This window comes from Carcharodon carcharias, chromosome 10 (genome assembly GCF_017639515.1).
Source record: "Carcharodon carcharias isolate sCarCar2 chromosome 10, sCarCar2.pri, whole genome shotgun sequence".
Taxonomy (NCBI): domain Eukaryota; kingdom Metazoa; phylum Chordata; class Chondrichthyes; order Lamniformes; family Lamnidae; genus Carcharodon; species Carcharodon carcharias.
Genome location: NC_054476.1, coordinates 149,526,061 through 149,553,954, shown reverse-complemented (window position 1 = coordinate 149,553,954; position 27,894 = coordinate 149,526,061). Strand labels below are relative to the sequence as shown.

At 43.1% G+C, this 27,894-nt stretch overlaps 1 protein-coding gene and 1 long non-coding RNA gene across 11 annotated transcripts in view; both read left to right on the top strand.

Moving 5' to 3' along the window:
* The first annotated feature begins 316 nt into the window (after positions 1 to 316).
* Positions 317 to 16,020, top strand: LOC121283419. 4 transcript variants are annotated; one of them, XR_005944257.1, is made up of 5 exons: positions 317 to 495; positions 7,936 to 8,082; positions 9,590 to 9,695; positions 13,239 to 13,286; positions 15,503 to 16,020. It is a non-coding gene; the product is annotated as an uncharacterized LOC121283419 (long non-coding RNA). The 4 variants fall into 4 exon arrangements; XR_005944256.1 differs by having other exon boundaries at positions 317 to 509; positions 7,971 to 8,082; XR_005944255.1 differs by having other exon boundaries at positions 317 to 509; positions 7,911 to 8,082.
* Positions 16,021 to 25,262: 9,242 nt separating this feature from the next.
* trim37 (tripartite motif containing 37) overlaps positions 25,263 to 27,894 on the top strand; it is an 82,260-nt gene continuing 79,628 nt past the window's right edge. For all 7 annotated transcript variants that reach the window (XR_005944244.1, XR_005944243.1, XM_041197901.1 and 4 more), the window contains exon 1: positions 25,263 to 25,523. The gene's annotated coding sequence lies outside the window, so the exon portion shown is untranslated. The remainder of the gene's footprint in view (positions 25,524 to 27,894) is intronic.

Here is a 27,894-nt window from a genome sequence, read left to right as displayed (position 1 = left end):
ACTGAGCTAACCAGTGCCCCCATCACACCTTAGTTCACATAAAATTCACAATACAAAGGGAAAATAATTATGAATTTAAAAATAAAGTCTGCCCTGGAGTGCTGTTTGTGGCTGTAGTAGATTGCGTCAGTTGGAGTTTGGTGACTGAGGAAGTTTTAAGGGTTAAATTAAGTGTTAAATTCTATCTAAAATCTAGTCTTTCTTTAATTTAACAATTAACTAAAAGTTGCTCTTAGGGTTGGAAGAAGGTGAGTTTTAGTCCAGCATTAAAACAGGACTCATACAGGCTCTGCTTGCAGCTGCAGCTAGTTAATTAGATAACTGGCTCAGTCAGGTTTTCAGAGAGTATAAAAGTAAGCTATCTTATAGTGCTGATTTGTCTGCCCTGAAGTGCTATTTTTGGTTGCAGTAGAGTTGGAGTTTGGTGACTGAGGGAGTAGGGAGGAGGTGCTCCTTTCCTTTTCCACCTTTCCTCAAAGAAGAGTGACTGCCTTGGTGAGTAGGACCTGGTGAGTAAATTAGAAAAGTGTAATAATATTTTTAAATAAATTGCTATACTTGGATTTAACTGAGATGCACCAGGAATAAGGGAAATTTAGGGCCAATATAATAAAGTAATATAAATAATCCAAAGTAGAATAAAGCTAATGCAAGGGAAGTAGAGTTAAGACATGGCAGGGCAGCTCCACCGAATGGAATGTGTTTCCTGTAATATGTGCGACGTCATGGACGCTACCAGTGTCCTAGGTAACCACATGCAGGAAGTGCTGCCAGCTGCAGAAACTTGAGCTCCGGGTTTCAGAGGTCAAGCGGTGACTGGAATTACTGTGGCGCATCTGTGAGGCTGAGAGCTACATGGATAGCATACTCAGAGAAGTGGTCACACCGCAGCTTAAGGGCCTGGAGATGGAGAGAGAATGGGTGACCACCAGGCATTCTAAGAGAAGTAGGCAGGTTGTGCAGGACTCTCTGGGGTCCCACTCACAAATCAGTCAGAGCCAAGTTTGTAGCACGACGAGTGGCTCAGCCGTACAGGAGGGGAGGAAGATGAAAGGAAGGAAGGAAGTGATAGGGGATTCATTGGTTAGGGGAACAGACAGGTGTTTCTGTGGCCATAGATGTGACTCCAGGATGGTATGTTGCCTCCTTGGATTCTAGGGACAAGGATGTCACAGAGCAGCTGCAGAACATTCTTCTGGGGAGGGTGATCAGTCAGAGGTCGTGGTCCACATTGCCTAATGATGTGGTCCTGCAATCAGAATTTAGGGAGCTAGGTAGAAGATTAGCAAGCAGGACCTCAAATGTAGTAATCTCTGGATTACTCCCAGTGCCCCGTGCCAGTGAGTACAGAAATAGAAGGATAAGGCAGATGAATGCTTGGCTGGAAAGATGGTGCAGGAGGGAGGGCTTCAGATTTCTGGGATACTGGGACTGGCTTTGAGGAAGACGGCACCTGTACAAGCTGGATGGGTTGCACCTGAACAGAGCTGGGACTGAGTTCCTTACGGGATGTTTTGCTAGTGCTGGTGGGAGGGCTTTAAACTAACTCGGCAGGACAGTTGTAACCACGAGAAAATATTAGAGAGGAATACCAGGGTGCACAAAATACTGGAAGGGACAGATAATACTAGTCTAGAGAATAGTAAGTTAATAGTAAAGTCAGGGTAAGGGAGCAAGTAACAAAATCTAACTCAGGGTTACTATGCATGTATGTGAATGCACAGAATATAGTAAATAAGATTGGGGAGTTACAAGTGCAGATTGCCATGTGATGTTAGGGAGATAATAGAGATCTGGCTCAAGGAAGGGCAGATCTGGGTGTTAACTATTCCCGGGTACAAGGTGTTCAGGAAAGATAGGAAAGGAAGGAAACGAGGAGGGTTGATGGTATTGGTTAAGGACAGCATTGCAGTGCTGGAGAAAGAGGATGTCCCAGAGGGTTCAAGGACAGAATAAGTCTGGTAGAGCTAAGGAACAAAAATGGTGTAATTACATTGCTTGGTGTAGTCTATAGATCCCCAAATAGTGAGAAGAACGTAGAAGAACAAATTTGCAGGAAAAATACATTGAGATGTAAGCATTACAGAGTAATTATAATGGGTGACTTTAATTACCTGAATGTAGACTGGGACAGTGGTAGTGTAAAGGGCAGAGAGGGGCAAAAGTTTAGGACAATTTCCTACAACAGTATGTGTCCAATCCAACAAGACTCACTGTTGGATCTGGTTTTTAGAAATGAGGTGGGCCAAGTAGATCAAGTGTCAGCGGGGGAACATTTAGAAGACAGTGATCACTGTATCGTATGTTTTAGGATGATGATAGGAAAGGACGATAGACATTCCAGAATAAGAATAATTAACTGGACGAAAGCAACTTCGACGGGGCAAGAACGGAGCTGGGGCAGATAGACTGGAATGGAAGATTGACAGGAAAAACTGTAGCTGAACAACGGGCTGCCTTCAAAAAATAATTGGTTTGGACACAGTCAAGGTATTCCATCGAAAGGGAAAGGTAGGACAAACAAATCCAGAGCTCCCTGGATGAAAAAGGAGATAGAAATTAAGATAAAGGAAAAAAAGGTGTGCTTATGCCAGGTGTCAGGTAGAAAATACAATTTAGAACCAAGAGGAATACAGAAAGTTCAAAGGGGAGATGTAAAAACATATTAGAGAAGTGAAGAGGGATTATGAGAAAAGACCGGCAGCCAACATAAAGGGGAATCCCAAAGTCTTATATTGGCATGTAAATATAAAAGGGTGGTATAAGGAGGAGTACAGCCAAGAGGGACCTAAAAAGGAATTTATACATGGATGAAGGGGCCATGGCTGAGGTATTAAATGAATACTTTGCATCCGTCCTTACCAAGGAAGTAGATGCTACCCAGTCCATGGTGACATACGAGGAAACTCTGTCATTAGAAGGGTTCATAATTGATAAGGAGGAAGTGTTGAATAGACTGTCAGTACTTAAAGTTGACAAGGCACCGGGACCAGATGAGATACATCGAAGGATATTGAAGGAAGTGAGAGTAGAAATTACAGGTGCACTAGCCATAACCTCTCAGTCTTCCCTAGACTCAGGGATGGTGCCAGAGGACTGGAGAATTGCAAACATTATGCCCTTGTTCAAAAAAGATCATAAGGATAAGCCCAGCAATTACAGACCAGTCAGTTTAACCTCAGTGGTGGGCAGTTTCTAGAAACAATTATTCAGGATAGAATTAGTAGTCACATGAAAAAATATGGGTTGATAAGAAAGAACCAGGAAGGATGTGCTGGCTCTGGAGAGGGTCCAGAGGAGGTGCATGAGAATGATCCCAGGAATGAAAGGCTTAACATATGAGGAACATTTGAGGACTCTGGGTCTATACTCAATGGAGTTTAGAAGGATGAGGGGGGATCTGATTGAAACTTACAGAATACTGAAAAGCTTGCTTAGAGTGAACGTGGGGAAGATGTTTCCAATAGTAGGAGAGATGAAGACCCGAGGGCACAGCCTCAGGGTAAAGGGAAGACCTTTTAGAACAGAGATGAGGAGAAACTTCTTTAGCCAGAGAGTGGTGAATCTATGGAATTCATTGCCATGGGCTGTGGAGGCCAGGTCATTGAGTGTATTTAAGACTGAGATAGATAGGTTCTTGATTGGTAAGGGGATCAAAGGTTATGGGGAGAAGGTGGGAGAATGGGGTTGAGAAAGTTATCAGCCATGATTGAATGGCGCAGACTCGATGGGCCAAATGGCCTAATTTCTGCTCCTATGTCTTATGGTCTTATGGTCTAACCAGCATGGATTTCTAAAGGGGAAATCATGTTTAACTAACTTGCTGGAAATTTTTGGAGAGGTAACAGAAAAGGTCGATAAGGGTAGTGCTGTTGATGCAATGTACATGGACTTTCAAAAGGCATTTGACACAGTGCCACACAACAGACTTGTGAGAAAAGTTATTGCTCATGGAATAAAAGGGACAGTAGCAACATGGATACAAAATTGGCTGAAAAATAGGTAGCAGAGAGTAATGGTCAATGGATATTTTTCAGGCTGGTGGAAGGTTTGAAGTGGAGCTCCCCAGGGGTGAGTATTGGGACCCTTGTTTTTCCTGGGCCAGAAGTTTCCCCCCATTGGGGGGGTTGTGTGGGGGCGGGCATGAACCCTATTGGCGCCTCTGTTTGGGTCCACGCTGCCATTTTATGTGGGCAGGCCAATTAAGGCCTGCCCATCGTGACGCTCGCCTGGAAACGCTGTGCGCTCCCTGTGTGGGTGGGGGGTGTGGATTCCCTGAGTGGTTCCCTGCGCTCTTTTGATTTGTTTCAGTGTTAAACTTTTAAATAAAGGATTTTTAAGCTTTTGAAACATGTCCCCTCATGTGACACAGTCACATGAGCTGCGACATGTTACTGAAATGTTGGAAAAAATTTTACTGATTTTTTTTTTAAACACTTCATGAAACCTCATCCCGCCCATGGATGAGGTTCCATGAAATATGTGAAGGCCGCCTGGGCTCTTTGCCTGTCTGCCAAACTTAAGGGTGGATGGGCAGCTCATTTAATTGTTTTAATTAGTTTTTAATAGGCCTTTGACAGTTCGGCAGGCACGCAGCCGACTCGGCTGTGCGACCGCCGAACTGACAATCTAAATGATGCGGTGACGTCGGGACACACGCCCGATGTCACCGTGCGTCATTTTACGTGTTGGCGAGCGGGTCCACCCCCTGCTCGCCAATGGGAAAATGCTGTCGCTGATATATAGATCTAGATCTTGGTGTGCAGGGGACAATTTCAAAGTTTGTGGATGATATGAAGCTTGGGAGTGTTGTGAACTGCAAGGAGGATGGTGTGGAATTTTAAGAGGACATAGACAAGTTGGTGGAGTGGGCAGATAGATGGCAGATGAAGTTCAATGTGGAGAAGTGTGAGGCAATGAATTTTGGTAGGAAGAACATAGACAGACAATATAAAATAAGGGGTACAATTCTTAAGGGGTGCAGGAGCAGAAAGACTTGGGTGTATATGTGCATAGATCATTGAAGATGACAGGACAGGTGGAGAGAGCAGTTAATAAAGCATATAGTATCCTGGGCTTTATTAATAGGGGCATAGAGCGCAGGGAGGTTATGCTGCATTTATGTAAGACACTCATTAGACCTCAGCTAGAGTATTGTATACAGTTCTGGGTGCCACATTATAGGAAGGATGTGAACACATTGGAGAAAGTGCAGAAGAGGTTTAGAAAAATGATTCCAGGGATGAGGAACTTCAGCTAGGAAGATAGATTGGAGAGGTTGGGTCTGTTCTCCTTGGACAGAAGGCTAAGAGGAGATTTGATGGAGATGTTCAAGATATTGAGGGAGCTGGACAGAGTAGATAAGGAGAAGCCATTCCCCTGCGTAAAAGGATCAAGAACAAGAGGGCACAGATTTGAAGTGATTTGCAACAAGAAGCAAATGTATTGTGAGAAAACTTTTTCACACGAGTGGTTCGGGTCTGGAATGCCTCACCTGGAAGTGTGTTGAAGGCAGGTTCAATCGAGGTATTCAAGAGGGCATTAGATGATTATTTGAATAGGAGCAATGTGCAGGGGTATGGGGAAAAGGCAGGGCAATTGCACTAGGTCATAATGCTCATTTGGAGAGCTGGTGCAGACATAAAAGCAAAAAACTGCAGATGCTGGAAATCCAAAACAAAAATACCTGGAAAAACTCAGCAGGTCTGGCAGCATCTATGGAGAGGAACACAGTTAATGTTTCAAGTCCAAATGACCCTTCAACAGAACTAAGTTAAAATAGAAAAGAGGTGAAATATAAGTTGGTTTTGGGGGGGGGGCAGGTGGCAGAGGTGGGACAAGAAGAGCTGGATAGAGGGCCAGTGATAGGTGGAGATAACCAAAAGATGTCACAGACAAAAGGACAAAGAGGTGTTGAAGGTGGTGATATTATCTAAAGGAATGTGCTAATTAAGGGTAGAAAGCAGGTCGAGCAAGGTACAGATAGCCCTAGTGGGGGTGGGGTGGGGGGAAGGGATCGAAATAGGCTAAAAGGTAGAGATAAAACAATGGATGGAAATACACTTAAAAATAATGGAAGTAGGTGGGAAAAGAAAAATCTATATAAATTATTGGAAAAAACAAAAAGGAGGGGGAAAATCGAAAAAGGGGTGGGGATGGAGGAGAGAGTTCATCATCTAAAATTGTTGAACTCAGTATTCAGTCCGGAAGGCTGTAAAGTGCCTAGTTGGAAGATGAGGTGCTGTTCCTCCAGTTTGCGTTGAGCTTCACTGGAACAATGCAGCAAGCCAAGGATGGACATGTGGGCATGAGAGCAGGGTGGAGTGTTGAAATGGCAAGCGACGGGGAGGTCTGGGTAATGCTTGTGGACAGACCGAAGGTGTTCTGCAAAGTGGTCACCCAGTCTGCGTTTGGTCTCTCCAATGTAGAGGAAACCGCATTGGGAGCAATGAATGCAGTAGACTAAGTTGAGGGAAGTGCAAGTGAAAAGCTGCCTCACTTGAAAAAAGTGTTTGGGCCCTTGGACGGTGAGGAGAGGGGAAGTAAAGGGGCAGGTGTTGCACCTTCTGCGGTTGCATGGGAAGGTGCTGTGGGAGGGGGTTGAGGTGTAGGGGGTGATGGAGGAGTGGACCAGGATGTCCCGGAGGGAATGATCCCTGCGGAATGCTGCCAGGGCATTGAAGGGAAGATGTGTTTGGTGGTGGCATCATGCTGGAGTTGGCGGAAATGGCAGAGGATGATCCTTTGAATGCGGAGGCTGGTGGGTTGATAAGTGAGGACAAGGAGGACCCTATCATGTTTCTGGGAGGGAGAAGAAGGTGTGAGGGTGGATGTGCGGGAAATGGGCCAGACATGGTTGAGGGCCCTGTCAACCACCGTGGGTGGAAAACCTTGGTTAAGGAAGGAGGACATGTCAGAGGAACTGTATTTGAAAGTGGCATCATCAGAACAGATGTGACGGAGGCGAAGGAACTGAGAGAATGGGATGGAGTCCTTACAGGAAGCGGGGTGTGAGGAGCTGTAGTCGAGGTAGCTGTGGGAGTCGGTAGGCTTGTAATGGATATTGGTGGACAGTCTATCATCAGAAATTGAGACAGAGAGGTCAAGGAAGGGAAGGGAAGTGTCAGAGATGGACCATGTGAAAATGATGGAGGGGTGGAAATTGGAAGCAAAATTAATAAATATTTCCAGGTCCAGACGAGAGCATGAAGCAGCACCAAATCAATCATCGATGTACCGGAGAAAGAGTTGTGGGAGGGGGCCGGAGTAGGACTGGAACAAGGAATGTTCCACATACCACATAAAGAGACAGGCATAGCTGGTGCAGACATGATGGGCTAAACGGCCTCCTTTTGTGCCGTTAAAAATTCTGAAATTCTGAATTTTTTGTTTTCCCTTTTTCCTTGAAACGCTTGTATTTCTCACTCTTCCCCCAAACTCAATGCTTTACCTGCAATTTTCCTTTTGGTCACATAGTACCTGAGACATGTTGCTCAGTAAGTAGCATTCTTGTCCCTTGAGTCAGGAGGTTGTGGGTTCAAGTCCCATTCCAGAGGAAATCTTGGCTGACTCTCCAGTATTGAGGGAGTATGCTAAGTTTCAGACAAGATGTCTGCCCTTTCCTGTGGATTTAAAAGACTCTGTCGTTATTTAAAGAGGAGAGGGGAATTCTGATCAATATTTATCCCTCATTCAATGTCATGAAAAACAGATTGCCTGGTCATTAGCACATCGTTGTTTGTGGGACCTTGCTGTGCACAATTTGCATGCTGCCTTTACAACACTGCTTCCACTTCAATTGGCTGTCATTGGGATATCCTACGGCCATGAAAAGCACAATCTAATATGATTTCAAGCTTTTCTTCCTTGCACAAAACCAACAGATTAACATGTACGTCCTCATATTCCAGCACTAAAAGTGATTTGTTGCTGCAGCACCTCAGGATTTGCTGTTCTCCCCTCTCACTCAGTACCAATGTGAGCTGCTGTCAAGCCCAGCTAACCTGGAGAAGAATGAGAAAGTTGGCAAATTATCTGACAGTCCCGTGGAGTGACTGATTATCTGTGAGATCTCATCACAATGTGAGTACTCATAGTAATACATTACTTGTTTCTCTGTCGCTAAAAAAAAAATATTCACTTCGCCAGAATCTCCAATTAGACTTTTGGTGCTGTGCAGTGGATTGGTAAAAAAATGACATCCCAATACTTACAAATATAATGGCACTACAAAAGGGGTCAGGTATTGGCAAGTTTTTTCAGCATGAGAAGAGATATCTGTCCATTCGCCGGTGTTTCTCTTGTCCTCTGTTCCATATTTCATTCATTAGTCACCTACTGACCAGGTAACAGATGTTCTGTGTGGTCTGTTCTCTCCAGTGATCAAGAACTGGGATATTATGTCATCCCTAGATGACATTAGGATGGTGTGCAGCCACTGTCTTATCGTTGGTGCTGCTGGAGCAGGACTTCATCCTGTTCTATTCGACATACACTGTCTGTTGCCAGGCAACCTCTTCAAAGCAGTTCAGCTGAATGCACTTCTGTCACAAAAGCAAAGCCTGAGTACCTTACTTGCTGTCTGCAAAGGAGGGGGTGGGGGATGTGTCCTCATGTTTCCACTCTTCCAAAGGGAGTAAAACAATCTTGAAATACTTGCAGAACTCTATGATCTTTCCAACTCACTCATCCACAAACTCTGCTGTCCATATCATAATTCACACCTAGTCCAGCTTGCCCTTCATCTGTTGTGCTCACTGACGTACATTGACTCCTGTTCCAGCAATGCCTCAATTTTAAAATTCTCCCCATGCTCATGATCGAATGCCTCCATGTTCTTATTCCCTCCTTATCTCTGTAAACCCCTCCATACCCATAACTCTCCAGAGATCTCTATGCACTACCAACTTTCACCTCTTATGCATGCTTAACTTTCATCGTTCCTACACTGACAGTTATGCCTTCAGCTGCCTCCACCCTAAACTCTAGAATTGCACTCTAATTCTCTGTACCTCTCCTTTAAGAAACTGTTTAAATTCTACCTCTTTTGTATTTTATATGTCCTTATGTGGCTCGGTGTCAAATTTTGTTTGATAATCGCTTGTGTAAAGTGCCGTGTGACATTTTACTATGTTAAAGGTGCTATATAAATGCAAGTTTTTGTCGATGCTACATTGGCTGCAGGATGAGCCGATTGCTTTTCTTCCTGGTGGAGGCAGTGATCTGGTGCTTGAAGCCTCTCTCTGTTGAATTAGTAGCTCCTGCTGACCTGCCTTAAAAGCTATTTCACCTTCCACCATCCCACAGACAACTGTTCTCCCTCCAATGAAGACTTTCTGCTGCTAGGGTGAGGGATGTGAATGCTGGGAAACGAAAGTTTCCACTTTGGACATCCCGTGTTCATATTAAGCATACTGAGTCAGGTGGAGAACAGTTTGATGCAGAGTAAAGCTGCTGCTAATCTGCCCTAACAATGCATATTGGACCCAACCTCAGAGAATATGCAATACTGCACCAATGCAGCATTTATTTTCATTTTTCACATCAATCATCCTAGATATTACAAACTGATGTCACATTTGTACTGTAGGTTCATGCTCATTAGGAACTGGACGAGCAAACTCATTTCACACAGAACCCCAACAACCAGGAGACCGATAAGACTTCCATCCCAGCTATCTGGTCGCAGGAGGAAGGTTGGTGTCCAAAAGTATCATTCAGAAAAATGAGATAAGTTTGAGGAGACTTTTGAAGGTGGATGAGTTCAGAAGGAGGGTGGATGAACGCTCTGCCATTACCATAATGGAGGAACTGATTAGAAATACAACAGTCCAGATGTCACATGCTGGGCTGCAGGGCTGAAAAACATTGCAGGGTAGGGTGGAACAAATTATGGAAGGATTTGAAGATCAGGATTTCAAAGCTGAAGAGCAAGGGGAGAGTTGAGCGATGTGTGGTATTTTGTGATTTTTATCATGGGACACAGGCCATGGAGCTCTGGATCAATTGTAGATTATGTGGGTTTACCAGTACAAGCATTGAAAGTGTGATGAAGACATTGATATGCTATTCAGTGGTAGAGGAGATGAGGTTAGTGACTGAACAAGTGGTGGGTGGTGATGTAGATGTCAGCCTTGGCTCAGTGGTAACACCCACGCCTCAGAGTCAGAAGGTTGTGGGCTCAAGTCCAACTTCAGATGCTTGAGCATATAATCAGGGCTGACATCAGATTAATACTGAGAGAATGTTGCATTATTGGAAGTGTTGACTTTCAGATTAAACAGAGGTCCCATGTGCCTTCTCAGGTGAATGTAAAACATCCCATAGGAATTGGCCATTTGGCCTACTCTCTCATTTAACTAGATCATGGCTAATCTACTTCAATGCCACTATCCCATATCCTTTAATATCTAGAAATATTTGTTTTGAATTACTTGATGACTGAGCCTTCCCAGCCCGCTAGGGCAGAGAATTCCAAAGATTCTGTAGCCTCTGAGTGAAGAAATTCCTCGTCATCTCAATCTTAAATGGCCTACCTCTTATTCTGAGATGTGTCTCCTGGTTCTCGACGCCTCCCCCCACCACCCCCACCCCAGCCAGAATATCCACCCTGTCAAGCCCCGTAAGAATTTTGTACTCTTCAGTGAGATTTGAAGGAGAGCAGGGAAGTTATCCCTGGTATCTTGGCCAATATTTATCCCTCAACCAGTTTCACTCAAATAGATTATTTGGTCATTTATTTCATTGCTGTTTATGGGATTTTGCTGTGCAGCTCCTTGCATTACAAGAGTTGCAACACTTTTAAAAGCATTTACATGGCTGAAAAGGGCTTTGAGATGAGGTCGTGAAAGGCACTATATGAATCTAAGTCTATCCTTTACCTGAGGTCTGAAGCTGGTCAAGTGGTTTGTAATGGTTGTGCACCTTTGGATTCAGTCTGAACAAGCAGCTAGGGAGGGAAATGGAATTGATGTCTGAGATGTATAGTTATATCATAACTTTATTACATTTACATTAATAATTCCATAGGCCTTACTGCTCTGTGATAACGTGCAATACATTGTACTAATTAACCTCAACATTGCAGTTGAGTTAATTAAAAAACAGACTTTCTCTAAAACTATAATTCAGATAATCCATTCTAATACACAAATGGTAATATATACAAATAAAGATGATATGAATAAATAAATAGTTGGCCTGAATATGGAAATTTCTTTCCATATTCACGTTTCTAAATTGTCCGACTGCTTGTCCAGTATCTAATACTGGATGAGCAGAATTTCTTCCAAATAAATATTGGAAAGATCAAAGCCATTTTCTTTGGTGTCTGCCACAAAGTCCATGCCCTAGCCACTGACTCCATTTCTCTCTCCGGCAACTGTCTGAAACCGAACCAGACTATTCGCAACCTTGATGGCAAACTTGACTCTAAGATGAGCTTGAAATATTTCTCCATGCCATTACTACTGTAGTACTGTAGCAAAGCCTGTTTCCACCCTGCCTCAGCTCATCAGCTGCTGAAATCTTCATCCATGCCTTTACTTCTAGACTTGACTATTCCAACACACTCCTGGCTGCTCTCCCATCTCCACCCTCCATAAACTTAAGGTCGTCCAAAAATCCATTGCTCTTATCACATCAAATCGCATTCACCCATCACCCCTGTGCTCACTCTTCTATTAGTTCCCAGTTAAGCAATTTTAGCATTCTCATACTTGTTTTCAAATCCTTCCATGTTTTCAAATCCTTCCATGGCCTCACTCCTCCAAAAATCCATTGCTCTTATCACATCAAATCGCATTCACCCATCACCCCTGTGCTCACTCTTCTATTAGTTCCCAGTTAAGCAATTTTAGCATTCTCATACTTGTTTTCAAATCCTTCCATGTTTTCAAATCCTTCCATGGCCTCACTCCTCCCTATCTCTATAATCTCTTGCAGTGCCGCAACTTTCACAGATATCTGCACTCCTCCAATTCTGTTTTCTTGTGCATCCCCAAATATAATTGCTCCATCATTGGCTTTTCTTCCTTTGGTTGCCTGGGCCCTGTGCTGTGGAATTCCCTCCCTAAACCTCTTTGCTTCTCTACGTAGCTTCCTTCCTACAAAATGCTCCTTAAAACCTACCTCAGATTAAGCTTTTGCCCATCTGCCCTAATATCTCCTTAAGTGGCTTAGTGTCAAATTGTGTTTGATAGCATTCCTGTGAAGTGCTTTGATATTATTTACTATTGTAAAGGCGCTACATAGATACAAGTTGTTAGGTGTTTTTGTGAGTCTTGAAGAGATATGTCTGCAGTGTAACTAGAACACTTTTTCCTACCTTTTATAGTCAGCGTAGCAGTGTAAAAACCCAAGTTTTATGCAAAATTAGAAATGTGGCTGCTACATATCCATTGTGGATTATAGTTTCTGAGCAATGAAGATAACTTGAGTTAGAACAGCATCTGCACTGATTCTCTAATCGAATGATAAGTACACAGGAAAGAAAGAATTTTATAGAGCACTTTATCACATTTGTCAGGAAATGCTGATGTAAGCAAATGTAGCAGCCATTGTTGAACACAGAATGATCGATGTAAACAGCTGTGAAATTAATGATTGATTAAATGGTTTCCGGTTCTATTTTTGAGGAAAGTTTAGAGAGGAAAGTTTGTGGCAAACCGTTCCTAGTTAGGCCCACGAGATCTTGATTGTCCACCTGAACAGTTTAAACTAAGTCTCAGTTTAATATCTTATCCAGAAACTGGCATGTTACAGTAACGAGGCTGTGCTTCAGTAATGTACTGTCAGCTCTGACTCCGTTGGTTCCACTGCCTTCTCTAAGTCAGATGGTTCTGGGTTAATTTCCTATTCCACAGACCTGAGCAGAAGGCTGACACTCCAGTGCATTCCTGAGGGAATGCTGCATTGTCAGGGGTGCTGCCTTTCAGACGAGATGTTAACCCGGGGCCCTGTCTGTCCCTCTCAGTTGGATGTAAAAGATCCCAAGTCACTATTCAAAGAAAAGCAGGGGAGATAGCCCTGTGGTTCTGAGCCAACATGTATCCCTCAACCAACATCAGTAAAACAGATTCTCTGGTTTTTATCATGTTGCTGTTTGTGGGAACTTGCTTCATATTCCCTACATTACAACAGTGACTACATTTCAAAAAGTGCTTCATTGGCTGTAAAGCGCTTTGGGATGTCCTGAGGTCATGAAAGGTGATATATATTTTTCTTTCATTCTGAACTAGAGCCTAAGGCTACATTCTGTCCTGGATGAATCTACTTCACATTCTAAGGTAAGAGTCCTACCAACTGAGCCATGCTAATTTTCAGATAAATCTAATAAATCCAAAATAAATTTTTAAAAAACTGGATCCTCATTTGAGTTACTTGGAATGAAATCCCAGTTTTTTTTTTGGACCAGAGGTTGACTTTTTTTTTTATCTTTAAAATGCTTTCTTGTAACATAAACAGCATTTCTCCCAAACAGCAGGAAGGCAGTTTCTGGATTGAATTGAAATGTGAAACATATGTGTGGTGTGATTGTCTTGCTGAAGAACCCACAATTACCCTTTTAACCAAGATATGGTATACCAGAGGTTAAATGATGTTATAGTACATGCTCCTGTTCATTTGAGAAATGTAGCAAATACCACAATGTCAAGACTCTAATATAAAATCTGCGGATGCTGGAGATCTGAAATAAAAACAGAAAACGTTGGAAATACTCAGCAGGTCCGGCAGCATCTGTGGAGAGAGAAACAGAAGTTCTGAGTGAAAAATCATCAACCAGAAACCTTAACTCTGTTTAAGTTAACCACTACACATAAGTAAAAACACACAGCAAGAAATTAGCAGTTCAATAGTGGACTTACTACATAAAACTGTTTCAGAACAATACAGTGCTGAACTTTAAAAGTCAACTCCAATAGCTTTTGAATTGAGTCTCTGATGAGAGATATTTTGTGGACATTTCACACCTTAGAGGCTATCTGAGTTTGGAAACAGGCAGACTAAATGGGAAACTTAAGATAGCCTGAAACCCACTTAACATGCAATTTTCCTGTATTACAAAAGGCATACAATTCAATTCTTCTGGGCCCACAAGAGGGCAGATTTCCTCTGAAGATCAACATTTTTTTTTCTCAAAAGTCAAGAAATTGTAATATAAATTATTTCTGCCTCTTAAGTAGATAGTGTGAACACCAGCCTATTGGTTGTTGTTGAATATAGGGTGGCCAACTGCAATTAAATGTATTCCTGGAGGTTTCATCACATGACCTTCCCCACACTCCATTAGTTTGCCAACACAGCTATCCTTGTGACGTACTGCCTTCCTACGCCAATTGGAAAGCAAAAAGACTGATTACCTAGTTGGATGATGCTTGATTGTCAGCCAAACAGCCTGTATTCCCCACCACCCCCCTCATTTTCAATATTTTTATATCTGGTAAACAGAAATGTTTAAAGAAAAATACAGAAAAAAATTTTAATGTCCCAATGATTTTTCTCAAGGTTATGCCTAGCAGTGTCCTGGAAATTGATCTTCAATTCCTGGATACTCCAGGCCAATCCTGAAGGATTGGCTATTCCAGTTGAATAGCTCACTTGTGACACCAGGCTGCAACAGCAAACGTTTTAAATGTCTGACATGAGTTTGCAAGTTCACATTAAAAGACATGATGGACCGACCAATAAACGTGATCAGAATAATTTCTGAGCAGGCAATAACACCAAGCCCATTGGCTCATTCCTATAAAATCAACGACTATCTCTAGTTCTGGGTATTCTTTTTCTTCCCATGACACCAAGAAAAAAGCCACAGCTACCTGAAGTAAATTTGGATCTATTTGAAAGTCATTTATATATACTGCAAAAATATTTGAGGCTTACAAAGCTTTTTCTGTCACACATGATGTATGATAGAAAGAACTTGCATTTATAAGTACCTTTCATGAATTCAGAACATTCAACCGTATTTCACAGCCAATGAAGTACTTCATGAAGCGTGGTCACTGTCACAATCTACAAAATTGCTGCAGCTAATTCGCACACAGCAAGGTCCCACAAACAGCAAGAGACTAAATGACCAGATAAATTGGTTTTAGTGATGTTGGTTGAAGGATAAACGTTCATTTTAAGTTCGTGGGTAGAGGGGGCCTTGGTTTAACAACCCAAGCAACAGTGCAGCACTCCCTCAGTACTGCACCAGAATGTCAGCCTAGATAATGCACTCAACTTTCTAGAGTGGGGCTTAGAACTCACTTCTAACTGAGTGGCAAGTAACACCAAGCTGAGGCTGTAATATAGGACAAAGGTTAACGTAAATAAATGATGCGAGTATTTATCTATTTTATCTCCACATTATAAACATGGATCGTAAGGCGAAAGGTGTAGTCACAAATATCTTATCCTCCATAAAAGGTTGTGGATATTTTAAGAAATGGCTGCTTGAGCCAAACAAGGCTTTTTTTTCATTTTCATTTTTTAACATATTTTCTATCGTCAACAGTTTTCTTTTAAAGGTGCTGACTCATGCTGTGTAACACAGGCACCTGCAGATCTCTGGTACCTCACCCGAGTGTGTAATAATTGTCAAGGGCAAGTGGAAGGCCTATTTCCATAGCAGAGAACAGCTAATGCTGCATAGACCTTGAATCGACCTACCTGGTCTCTATGATTCAGAAGTACACTGCATCAATCCAGTGGGGGAGAGCTTACCACCAAATACTTCTGTCGCCTGGATTTACAAACATATTTTATACTTTCTATGAGGCAGATGCACAATACTTGGCCTACATTAGAAGAAATTGTAATTCAAAATTGCTGTGAAGCACTTTAAGATGTCCCAACGTACTGAAAGACACAAAACAAAAATAAAAATACCTGGAAAAACTCAGCAGGTCTGGCAGCATCTGCGGAGAGGAACACAGTTAACGTTTCGAGTACGAATGACCCTTCAACAGTACTGAAAGACACTGTAGAAATGCAAAATTCGTTCTTTAATAAATTACTTAATTTACACATTAATTTGGCAATTGAACACTAACTTTGTGGTAGCTGAAATTCTTGAGGAATCAAAGACTTAATAGCGGGAACATATGCAGTGAATTAAAAGTGTCTGGGAACATCCAGGTAATGTAAAAGTACCTGGGAAAATATAGTAAGATAACACTGTCTGACAACATAAATGTAAGACAAGTAATTGAAGAGCAGAATATGGTGGTTGCTGAAAATCTGAAAAAATAACAAAATACTGGAAATACCCAGCAGGTCTGGCAACGTTGGTGGAGAGAGAAACAAAGTTAACCTTTCAGAGCTGTGACCTTTCATCAGAACTGGGAAAGGTTTCATCCCTAACTTTTCGCAGTTCTGATGAAAGGTCACCGCCCTGAAATGTTTACTCTGTTTCTCTCTCCATTGATACTTCCTAACCTGCTGAGTATTTCAATCATTTTTTGCTATGTTAGGTAAGGTAAGTATTTGGGGACATTGAGGTCAGTTCCTCCTCACGCCACACTCCTCCATATAAATAATTTTGCTGCTGTGGTTGAGATTACATAACTCAGTAGAACCTGAGACCTTCCTGTTTTGCGTGGTATGGTTCCATAATGGGGAACATAGGAAATAGGAGCAGCAGGCCATTCGGCCCCTTGAGCCTGCTCCGGCTGTCCGAATGAGCATTATGACCTAGTGCCATTGTCCTGCCTTTTCCCTGTACCCTTGCACATTGTTTCTATTCAAATAAACATCTAATGTCCTCCTGAATGCCTCGATTGAACCTGCCTCCACCACACTTCCAGGCAGTGGATACCAGAATCAAACCACTCGGTGTGTGAAGAAGTTTCTTCGCACGACACATTTGCTACTTTTGAAAATCACTTTAAATCTGTGCCCTCTCATTCTCAATACTTTTACGAGTAGGAGCAGTTTCTCTCTATCTACTCTATCCAGTCCCCTCTTGATCTTGAACACCTCTATCAAATCTCCTCTTAGCCTTCTCCTCTCCAAGGAGAACAGTCCCAACCTTTCCAATCTATCTTCATAATTGAAATTTCTCATCTCTGGAACCATTCTTGTAAACTTCTTCTGCACTCTCTCCAATGTGTTCACATCCTACCTATAGTGTGGCACCCAAAACTGTACACAATACTTCAGCTGAGGTCTAACTAGTGTCTTACATAAACTCAGCATAATCTCCCTGCTCTTGTACTATATGCCTATTAAAAAAGCCCAGAATACTGTATGCTTTATTAACTGATCTCTCCACCTGTCCTGCCACCTTCAATGATCAATGCACATATGTACCCAGGTCCCTCTGCTCCTGCACCCCCTTAAGAATTGTACCCCTTATTTTGTATTATCTCTCCATGTTCTTCCTACCAAAATGCATCATCTCACACTTCTCTGCATTGAACTTCATCTACCACCTTTCTGCCCACTCCACCAACTTGTCTATGTCCTTTTGAAGTTCTATATTGTCCTCCTCACAGTTTACAATGCTTCCAAGTTTTGTCTCAACCGCAAACTTTGAAATTGTCCCCTGCACACCAAGATCTAGATCATTAATATATATCAGGAAAAGCAAGGGTCCTAATACCAACCCTGGGGAACTCCAGTACAAACCTTCCTCCAGCTCGAAAAATATCCATTGACCATTACCCTCTGTTTCCTATTTTTCAGCCAATTTTGTAACCACGTTGCTACTGTCCCTTTTATTGCATGAGCAATAACTTTTCTCACAAGTCTGTTGTGTGGCACTGTATCACATGCCTTTTGAAAGTCCATGTACACCATATCAACAGCATTACCCTCATCAACCCCCTCTATTACCTCTTCAAAAGACTCCAAGTTAGATAAACACGATTTCCCCTTTAGGAAGAGCCAGCATAGATTTCTAATCAACCCAATTTTTCCATGTGACTATTAATTCTACCACAAATAATTGTTCCAAGAAGCTTCCGAATCACTTAAGTTAAACTGACCGGTCTGTAATTGCTGGGCTTATCGTTACAACCTTTTTTGAACAGAGGTGTAATGTTTGTAGTTCTCCAGTCCTCTGGCACCTCCCCTGAGTTTAAGGAAGACTGAAAGATTATGGCCAGTGTCCCTGCAATTTCCTCTCCTACTTCCTTCGATATCCTTGGATGCACCTCATCTGGTCCCGGTGCCTTGTCAACCCTAAGTACCAACAGTTTATTCAACACTTCCTCCTTACCAATTTTGAACCCTTCTAGTGACAGAGTTTCCTCCTCTGTCACAATGGCCTCGGTAGCATCTGCTTCCTAGGTACAGACAGATGCAAAGTATTCATTTAATGCCTCAGCCATGCCCCCTGCCTCAGTGTGTAACTCCCTTTTTTGGTCCCTAATTGGCCCCAGTCCTCCTTCTACCACCCTCATACTATTTGTGTACCAATAGAAGACTTCGGGATTCCCTCTTTATGTTGGCTGCCAGTCTTTTCTTATAACCCCTCCTTGCTTCTCTAATTTGCTTTTTCACCTCCCCTCTGAACTTTCTGTATTCCGCTTGGTTCTCAATTGTATTTTCTACCTGTCACCTGTCATAAGCCCACCTTCTTTTTCTTTATCTTAATTTCTTTCTCCTTTTTCATCCAGGAAGCTCTGGATTTGTTTGCCCTACCTTTCCCTTTCGATGGAATATACCCTGATTGTGCCCAAACCAATTATTTTTTGAAGGTAGCTCATTGTTCAGCTACAGTTTTTCCTGCCAACCTTTGGTTCTCGTCTATCTAGCCCAGCTCTGTTCTTGCCCCATTGAAGTTGGCTCTCCCCCAGTTAATTATTCTTACTCAGGATTGCACATTGTCCTTTTTTTTACTGTCATCCTAATACTTACGATACAATGATCACTGTGTCTTAAATGTTCCCCTACTGACACTTGATCTACCTGGCCCACCTCATTTCCAAGAACCAAGTCCAGCTGTGCATCCTTTCTTAAGAGATAAAAACAAAAAAACTGCGGATGCTGGAAATCCAAAACAAAAACAGAATTACCTGGAAAAACTCAGCAGGTCTGGCAGCATCGGCGGAGAAGAAAAGAGTTGACTTTTCGAGTCCTCATGGAAGGGTCATGAGGACTCGAAACGTCAACTCTTTTCTTCTCCACCGATGCTGCCAGACCTGCTGAGTTTTTCCAGGTAATTCTGTTTTTGTTGTGCATCCTTTCTTGTTGGACTGGATGCATACTGCTGTAAAAAATTCTTCTGAACACAATCTAGGAACTTTTGCCCCGCTACACCCTTTATACTACCACTGTCCCAGTCTACATTCGGGTAATTAAAGTCCCCCATTATAACTACTGTATAATGTCTGCATTCTCTCTCTAATTTCCCTGCAGATTTGTTCTTCTACACAGAGATAAAAACAAAAAAACTGCGGATGCTGGAAATCCAAAACAAAAACAGAATTACCTGGAAAAACTCAGCAGGTCTGGCAGCATCGGCGGAGAAGAAAAGAGTTGACGTTTCGAGTCCTCATGACCCTTCGACAGAACTTGAGTTCGAGTCCAGGAAAGAGCCGAAATATAAGCTGGTTTAAGGTGTGTGTGTGGGGGGCGGAGAGATAGAGAGACAGAGAGGTGGAGGGGGTTATATTCCAACCACACCAACCCCCTCCACCTCTGTCTCACTATCTCTCCGCCCCCCACACACACACCTTAAACCAGCTTATATTTCAGCTCTTTCCTGGACTCGAACTCAAGTTCTGTCGAAGGGTCATGAGGACTCGAAACGTCAACTCTTTTCTTCTCCGCCGATGCTGCCAGACCTGCTGAGTTTTTCCAGGTAATTCTGTTTTTGTTTTGTTCTTCTACATCCTTTCCACTAGGTGGTGGTCTATAGACTACACAGAGCAATGTAATTACACCCTTTTTGTTCCTTAGCTCTAGCCAAATTGATTCTGTCCTTGAACCCTCTGGGACATCCTCTTTCTCCAGTACTGCAATGCTCTCCTTAACCAATACCGTCACCCCTCCTCCTTTCCTATATTTTCTAAACACCTTGTACTCATAAATATTTAACACCCAATCCTGCCCTTCCTTGAGTCAGGTCTCTGTTATCGCCACAACATCATATTTCCACATGGCAATCTGCACCTGTAACTCCCCAATCTTATTTACTATACTCCGTGCATTCACATAAATGCACAGTAACCCTGATTTGGACTTGATGACCTTCTCCCTTACTCCAACTCCACCTAGGGACTTACTATTCTCCAGACTAGTGCTATCTGTCTTTCCCAGTATTTTGTGCATCCTGGTATTCCTCTTTAATATTCTCTCCTGGTTCTCACCACTCCTGCCGAGTTAGTTTAAAGCCCTCCCTACAGCCCAACCAAAATGCCCTGCAAGGAACTCAGTCCTGGCTCTGTTCAAACCGTGCAGTTTGTACAGGTGCCATCTTCCCCAGAGCCAGTCTCAATATCCCAGAAATCTGAAGCCCTCCCTCCTGTACCATCTTTCTAGCCACACATTCATATGCCTTATCCTTCTATTTCTGTGCTCACTTGCACGTGATTACTACATTTGAGCTCCTAATTTTCTACCTAGCTCCCTAAATTCTGATCATAGGACCACATTCCCATTCCTACCTATGTCATTCAGCAATGTGGACCACAACATCTGGCTGATCACCTTACCCCAGAAGAATGTGAATGTCCTACAGCTGCTTGGTGATATTCTTGACCTTGGCACCAGGGAGACAACATACTATCCTGGAGTCACGTCTACAGCTGCAGAAATGCCTGTTTGTTCCCCTAACAAATGAATTCCCTACCAATTTTGCTGTTCCTTTCTTCTTCCTCCCCTTATGTACAGCCGAGCAGCTCATGCTGCCACAAACTTGGCTCTGACTACAACCCGCTGCACTTCAGCGTCCTCACCAGCTTCAAAATGGAAAACCGATTTGTGAATGGGAGCCCAGGGGACTCCTGCACTACCTGCCGAGTTCTCTTGAACTGTCTGGCGGTCACCCAGTCCCTTTCTGCCTCCAGGCTCCTAAGCTGCGTTGTGACCACCTCTCTGAACATGCTATCCACATAGCTCTCACCCTCGCAATATACTACAGTGACTCCAGCCGCCGTCAAGCTCTGAAACCCGGAGCTCAAGGTCCTGTAGTTGGCAGCGCTTCCTGTGCATGTGGCCATCTAGGACACCGAAAGCCTCTATGACTTCCCACATATTACAGAACACACATTCCACTCAACCGAGCTGCCCTGCCATGTCTTAACTTTATTTTACTTTGGTTTATTCATGTTAAATTATTATACTGGCTCTGACTTTCCCTCATTCCTGGTGTTTCTCACTTAAATCCAGGTATAGCTACTTCTTTAAAAATAATGCGCTTTTCTAATTTACAGCAGTTTCTTACCAACCAATGAACTTACAATTTTCTTGTGATGTCGCTATTTGTTTTTTCTCAGTCTCCTTTCAAACTCAGCGCAGGCCGTTTCCGAACAGCTGACTGGTGTTCCTCTCTGGCTCCCAGGTGTGTAGGCCTCAAGCCTCCATCCCAATTTATACTCCCTCGTTCTGGGTTGCTTCCTCACAGGTCTGCCACCTCGCCAACATCCAGATCATGGCTAATCTTCTACCTCAACACCATTTTCCCACATTATCTCCTGATATCTTTAATATCTAGAAATCTATCAATCTCTGTCTTGAATATATAATCATTGACTGAGACTCCACAGCCCCCTGGGGTAGAGAATTCCAAAGATTCAACACACTCTTGAGTCAAGAAATTACTCCTCATTTTAGTCCTAAATGGCCTACCTCTTATTCTGAAACTATGTCCCCTGGTTCTCGAACTCCCCACCAGGGAAAGCATCCTTCCTGCATCTACCCTGTTCAGCCCTGTAAGAATTTTGTATGCTTCAATGAGCTCACTTCTCATTCTTCTAAACACTAGAGAATATAGGTCCAGTCTCCTCAATCTCTCCTCATAGGAAAATCCTGCCACCTCAGGAATCAGCTGGTGAGTCCTTGTTGCACCCCCTCTATGGCAAGTATATCCTTCCTTAGCTAAGAAGACCAAAACTATGCACAGTACTCCAAGTGTGGTCTTGCCAAGACTCCATACAATTGCAAGACTACTTTACTTCTGTACTGAAATCCCATTGCAAAAAAGGCTAACATAGCATTTGCAGGGAAGGTACAGAAATAGATTTGCTATTGGACTAAAAACAAATTACCCTTTTTGTGACCTGACTGAAATGTACACCCTCTTTCTAACTGAAGACTTTGTGGAGCTTGGTTCCTGTAATTAGGGGGAATATGGTGGTATAGTGGTAATGTCACTGGACTAGTAATCCACGGGTAATAAAAACAAAAAAAATGTTGGAAAAACTCAGCAGGTCTGGCAGCGTCCGTGGAGAGAAAAAGAGTTAACATTTTGAGTCCGTATGATTTCCTCAGAGCTGTGAAGAGGTCACATGAACTCGAAACGTTAACTCTGTTTCTCTCTTCACAGATACTGCCAGAACTGCTGAGCTTTTCCAGTATTTCTTGTTTTATTTCAGATTTCTGGCTTCTGCAATATTTTGCTTTCATCACAGTAATCCACAGGCCCAGGCTAATGCTCTGAGAACATGCGTTCAAATCCCACCACAGCATAAGAACTAGGAGCAGGAGTAGGCAATTCAGCCCCTCGAGCCTGCCCGCCATTCAATACGATCATGGCTGATCTCATTTTGGCCTCAACTCTGATTTCCCACCTTCTCCCCGTAACCTTTCAACCCATTACTAATTAAAAATCTGTCTAGCTCCTCCTTAAATTTATTCAGCGTCCCTGGTCCACAGCACTCTGAGGTAATGAATTCCACAGATTCATGACCCTTTGAGAAAAGTAATTCCTCCTCATCTCTGATTTAAATCTACTACCCTATAGCCTAAGGCTATGGCCTCTCATTCTAGAATGCCCCACAAGGGGAAACATCTGCTCCACGTCTACTTTGTCTATCCCCTTTATCTTCTTATATATCTCAACTAGATCTCCTCTCATCCTTCTAAACTCTAGTGAGTATAGGCCTAAACTGTTCAATCTCTCCACATACGACAAGCCTTGCATTTCTGGAATCAATTTAGTGAACCTCCTCTGAACCACTCCAATGCAACTACATACTTCCTCAAGTAAGGGGACCAAAACTGTGCACAATACTCCAGGTGCGGTCTCACCAATACCTTGTACAGTTGCAACAACACTTCCCTATTTTTATACTCTGTTCCTTTAGCAATAAATGCCAAAATGCCATTTGCCTTCCTTATTACCTGCTGTACCTGCATACTAGCTTTCAGCGATACATGCACAAGGACACCCAGATTCCGCTGCACTGAAGCATTCTGAAGTTTCTCTCCATTTAAATAATAAGTCGCCTTTTTATTCTTCTGACCAAAATGGATAACCTCACACTTATCCACGTTAAACTCCATCTGCCAAATTTTGGCCCATTCACCTAACCTTCCATATCCATTTGTAAATTTCTTATTTTTTCATTGCAACTTACTTTCCACCTATTTTAGTGTCATCTGCAAATTTAGCTATAGTACCTTCTATCCCTGAATCCAAGTCATTAATATAGATTGTAAATAATTGGGGCCCAAGGACCGAACCCTGTGGCACCCCACTAGTTACAGCTTGCCATCCAGAAAAAGATCCATTTATCCTGACTCTCTGCTTTCTGTTGGTTAGCCAATCCTCTATCCAAGCAAAGTCCGTGTGATCTTATCTTGCATATTAATCTTTTGTGTATCACCTTATAAAAGGCCTTCTGGAAGTCCAGGTATACTACATCTACAGGATCCCCATTATCCACTTTGCTTGTCACGTCTTCAAAGAGCTCTAGCAAATTTGTCAAACACAATTTACTCTTCATAAAACCATGCTGACTTTGATGGATTGTATTTTGACTTTCCAAATGCCCCATTACTGCTCCCTTAATAATGTATTCCAACAACTTCCTAATGACAGACGGTAAACTAACTGGTCTATAGTTTCCTACTTTCTGCCTTCCCCCCTTTTTGAATAAGGGTGTTATATTAGCATTTTTCCATTACACTGGAACCTTTCCAGAATCCAGGGAATTTTGGAATATTATAGCCAATGCATCCACTATCTCCGCCGCCACTTCCTTTAAGACCCTGGGGTGTAGGCCATCAGATCCTGGGGACTTGTCACCCTTTAATCCCAATAGTTTGCTCAGCACTTTTTCTCTAGTGATGGTGATTGTTCAGCAGCTGGTGGAATTTAGATTCACGGAATCTGTACTGTGCAAGAGGAGGCCTTTTGGCCCATCAAGTCTGTACTGGCTCTGTCAAAGCGCATTCTGCCTAATCCTCTGCCTTAAAACATCCAGAATATAGAGTTAGTCTCAGTCATGGTAATGATAAACATATTTTGATTATGGTTAGAAATCCACCTGGTTGACTAGGGAAGAAAATTTTCCATTCCTACCTGGTCTAGCCTATCTGTGCTTCAAGACCCACACCAAGTGGTTTACCCTTAACTGCCCTCTGAAATGACCACTCAGTTCATGGGCATCTAGGGATGAGCAACAAATACTGGCCTTACCAGTTGACACCCACATCCCATTAAAGGGTATTTAAAAAGCAGTGGATTGATTCACAGATGACATTGCCGCTTCTGGCACCAGGCTTGCTTGCCAAGGCTCAGTTGTCTCCCTTTACATCTGGAGACGCGGGAGTGGGGGGGTGGAAGGGGTGACGGTTGCTATGGGGGGGGGGGGGGGGGGCTGGCCAGCTGCAAATTATCGCGATAACTCCTCCTGGCGCCAGAGGGCCAGGTGGAGAAGCGAGAAGGGGTGGGGAGGGTCGAGAGTGGGGAATCGGCGGCGCGTGCGCCCGCGTCGCCATTAGACAATAGGAAGTGCAGAACTTAGAGATGATTGGCCTCCGCTCCCTCGACCCAGCAACACCCACCCCCCACCCCCCCCACGTGGGCGTTGCCGGGAGGGCGGGGCCACGCCGCCCGCTGTGTGTGGGGGAGGGGCGAGAAGGCCGCCGGCTGCTTTCTGATTGGCTGTCTCCCCGGGTGACAAACGGTCGCCTGCCGATTTGAAGCCCGGGGAAACATCTTCACCGAAAAATCCTGGGTGATCGGTGAATGAATAATCAATCTCCCCGGGTCCAGACACGGAGGAGGAGCAGGAGGAGGGGGTAAAGAAAATAATGTGAGGGAGGGAGAGTAAATAAACAAACAATTTAAAAGTGTGAAGGGAGGGAGGGGGGGGGAGGGAAGCGGCACTGTGGAGCCGCCGGATCCGCCCCCAGAGGCACTGCCTGCCGGTTAGCGGCCTCACTCTGTAGCCGCTGTAGGCCGAAGGTTCCCCCTCCCCCACCCCTCTTGCCCCCGCACTGCAGTGACCCAGGGGGAAGTTGCCCTTCAAGACAGGAGGCCACCGACAACAATCATAAGCCGCAGTGACCCTGCTCAGGTGCAGCAGCAGCATCATCATCATTATTATTATTGGGCTTTACCCTGGATGGGACGCCAGCCTGTGAGTTCAGATGAGCGTTTAATTTACTTGTTTGATATGTTTATGTCATTTATTTTCTACGTGCGCGTTTTTACGCTGTCTCAGGTGCAGATTTGCGAAATTCCGCTTTTTTTTTAAAAGCTTGGATCGTTTTTAATGTAAATGTAAACGTGCTGTGTGGTGCGCGTTTAGTTTTGAGGGTATAACTGGGGGTACTGCATTCATGTTGAGGAAGGGGTTGTGTGTGTGTTGTAAAACAGGAGAAATATTCTTCCAGCTGCAGATTGTGTTTTTTGCTTACCCAGCCCAGACTTGTCTGCATCAGGGTTTACATTTAATTCAGGGATTAATGCTTCTGCTGGTGGACCCAGAGTGGTGTGATGTGCCGTGTTAGTCTGCAGGTACCGTGAGTAAACACGGAATCGTACATTTGTTTGTGCCACTCTCTGAAGGAGCTTCCAGTTAGTCCCAGTCCGTTGATCTCCCCCCCCCGCCCCAGAGCCCTGCGATTTTCTCTTTTTTCCTCCCAAGTATATAATCAATTCCCTTTTGAAAGTTGCAATTGAATCTGGTTACACCACCAAATATTGCATTCCAGATTAGCATAATATGCTGTGTAAATGTTTGTTTCTTCTTTTCACCTCTGGTTCTTTTGCCAGTTATCTTAACAATGTGTCCTCTCCTTAGTAACCATGTGCTGGTAGAGTAAATAAGGTGAAACTTCTCATAATTTTGGAAACTTCCATCAAGTCTCCTCGACTTTCTCCTCTAATGAGAACTACCCAGCTTTTCTAGTCTTTCCACGTAATTGAAGTCTGTTATTGCTGGGACTATTCTAATAAATCTCCCCTGCATCCTCCCAAGGGCTACCTCCTGTGGTGATGCAATACTTCATCTGAGGCCTAACTCGTGATTTATAAAGCTTTAGCATAACTTTCTTTGATTTTATATGCTGTGCCTCTTTTTGTAAAGCCAAGGACCATGTATACATTTGAATGGCTGTAGCCATTTGGCTTGCATCTTCATTGGACTGTGTGTGTGAACTCACAGATTTCTGTCCTTGAACCCCTTTTTAGAATTGTATAATTTTGTTAATATTGCCTCCCCTCATTCACTCTTGCAAAATGCATCACTTCACATTACTCTGCATTAAATTATTACTGCCATTTATCTGCCCATTTCACCAGAGTCTACATCCTCCTGATATCTGTAATTTTCCCCTCATTATCTACTACATTTCCAAGTTTTTTTTCATCTGCACAACTTTAAAATTTTGCCCCCAAAACCCAAGTCCATGCCATTTATATTTATCAAAAAGAACTGTGAAGTTAATGTTAACCCCTGAGGGATATCACTGTATACTTCCCTTCAATCTGAAAAACAACTGTTTACCAGTACTCTGTCTTTTAATCAACTTTGTATTATTGCTCCTACTGCCCCTTTAATTCCATTGGCTTCTATTTTGCTAACCAGTCCATAATGTGGCATTAGTCCCCTGCCTACAGTTTTGCAATATTGCAGACATTACCAGGGTTTGAGAGTGACCTTAAGTATTTCAAAATGGTACCAGATAGCTTAGTTAGTAAAGGCATTGAGCCAAACAGACTAGGAATGTGTCATGTTTGATCCTCAGTCTATGTTGAGTTAGTTTAGCTCAGCTGGACATTGATATTGGTCTTAAAAACAAAAAACTGCGGATGCTGGAAATCCAAAACAAAAACAGAATTACCTGGAAAAACTCAGCAGGTCTGGCAGCATCGGCGGAGAAGAAAAGAGTTGACGTTTCGAGTCCTCATGACCCTTCCACAACTCAGTTCTGTGAAAGGGTCATGAGGACTCAACGTCGACTCTTTGATATTGGTCTTGCTGGTTTTGGATTAATGAGGGAGAGGGAGGAGAGGAGGGGAGGGGAGGGGGGGAGAAAAAAGTCCAGTGTTGCTCATATCCAGTGACTCTTGGGAGAAGTGATCAATATCTGATTTGACTGAAATGGCACTTGAAATTGAATAACATGTGGGCACTCACTGAAACTTCATTCTCAAATGTGAAGTATTTGGGAGAAACTACCTATTGAGCTGTAATCCAGAATAAGCTGTCAAGAGAGAGAGAAGATTAACAAATAAACAGGAAACTTATTTCTCTACATTGTCTTTAGTCCATCAGTATGAATGTTCCTGCATATCAACAACTTTGTTTCAGGTTGGCAGTAGTGAAATCTATGTGCAAGCAATCTCAACTACAGCTACAGTAGTATAATATTTATCCTTTAACTAGGTACTGTACCTAAGTTGTCACATTGCTGCACCCTATAAACAGTCTGGCTTCCTATCCCTGTCATTTTTATTTATTTCTGAGCTTTTCTCTTCAATGTTCTGCCTCTGCTGTTAGGATT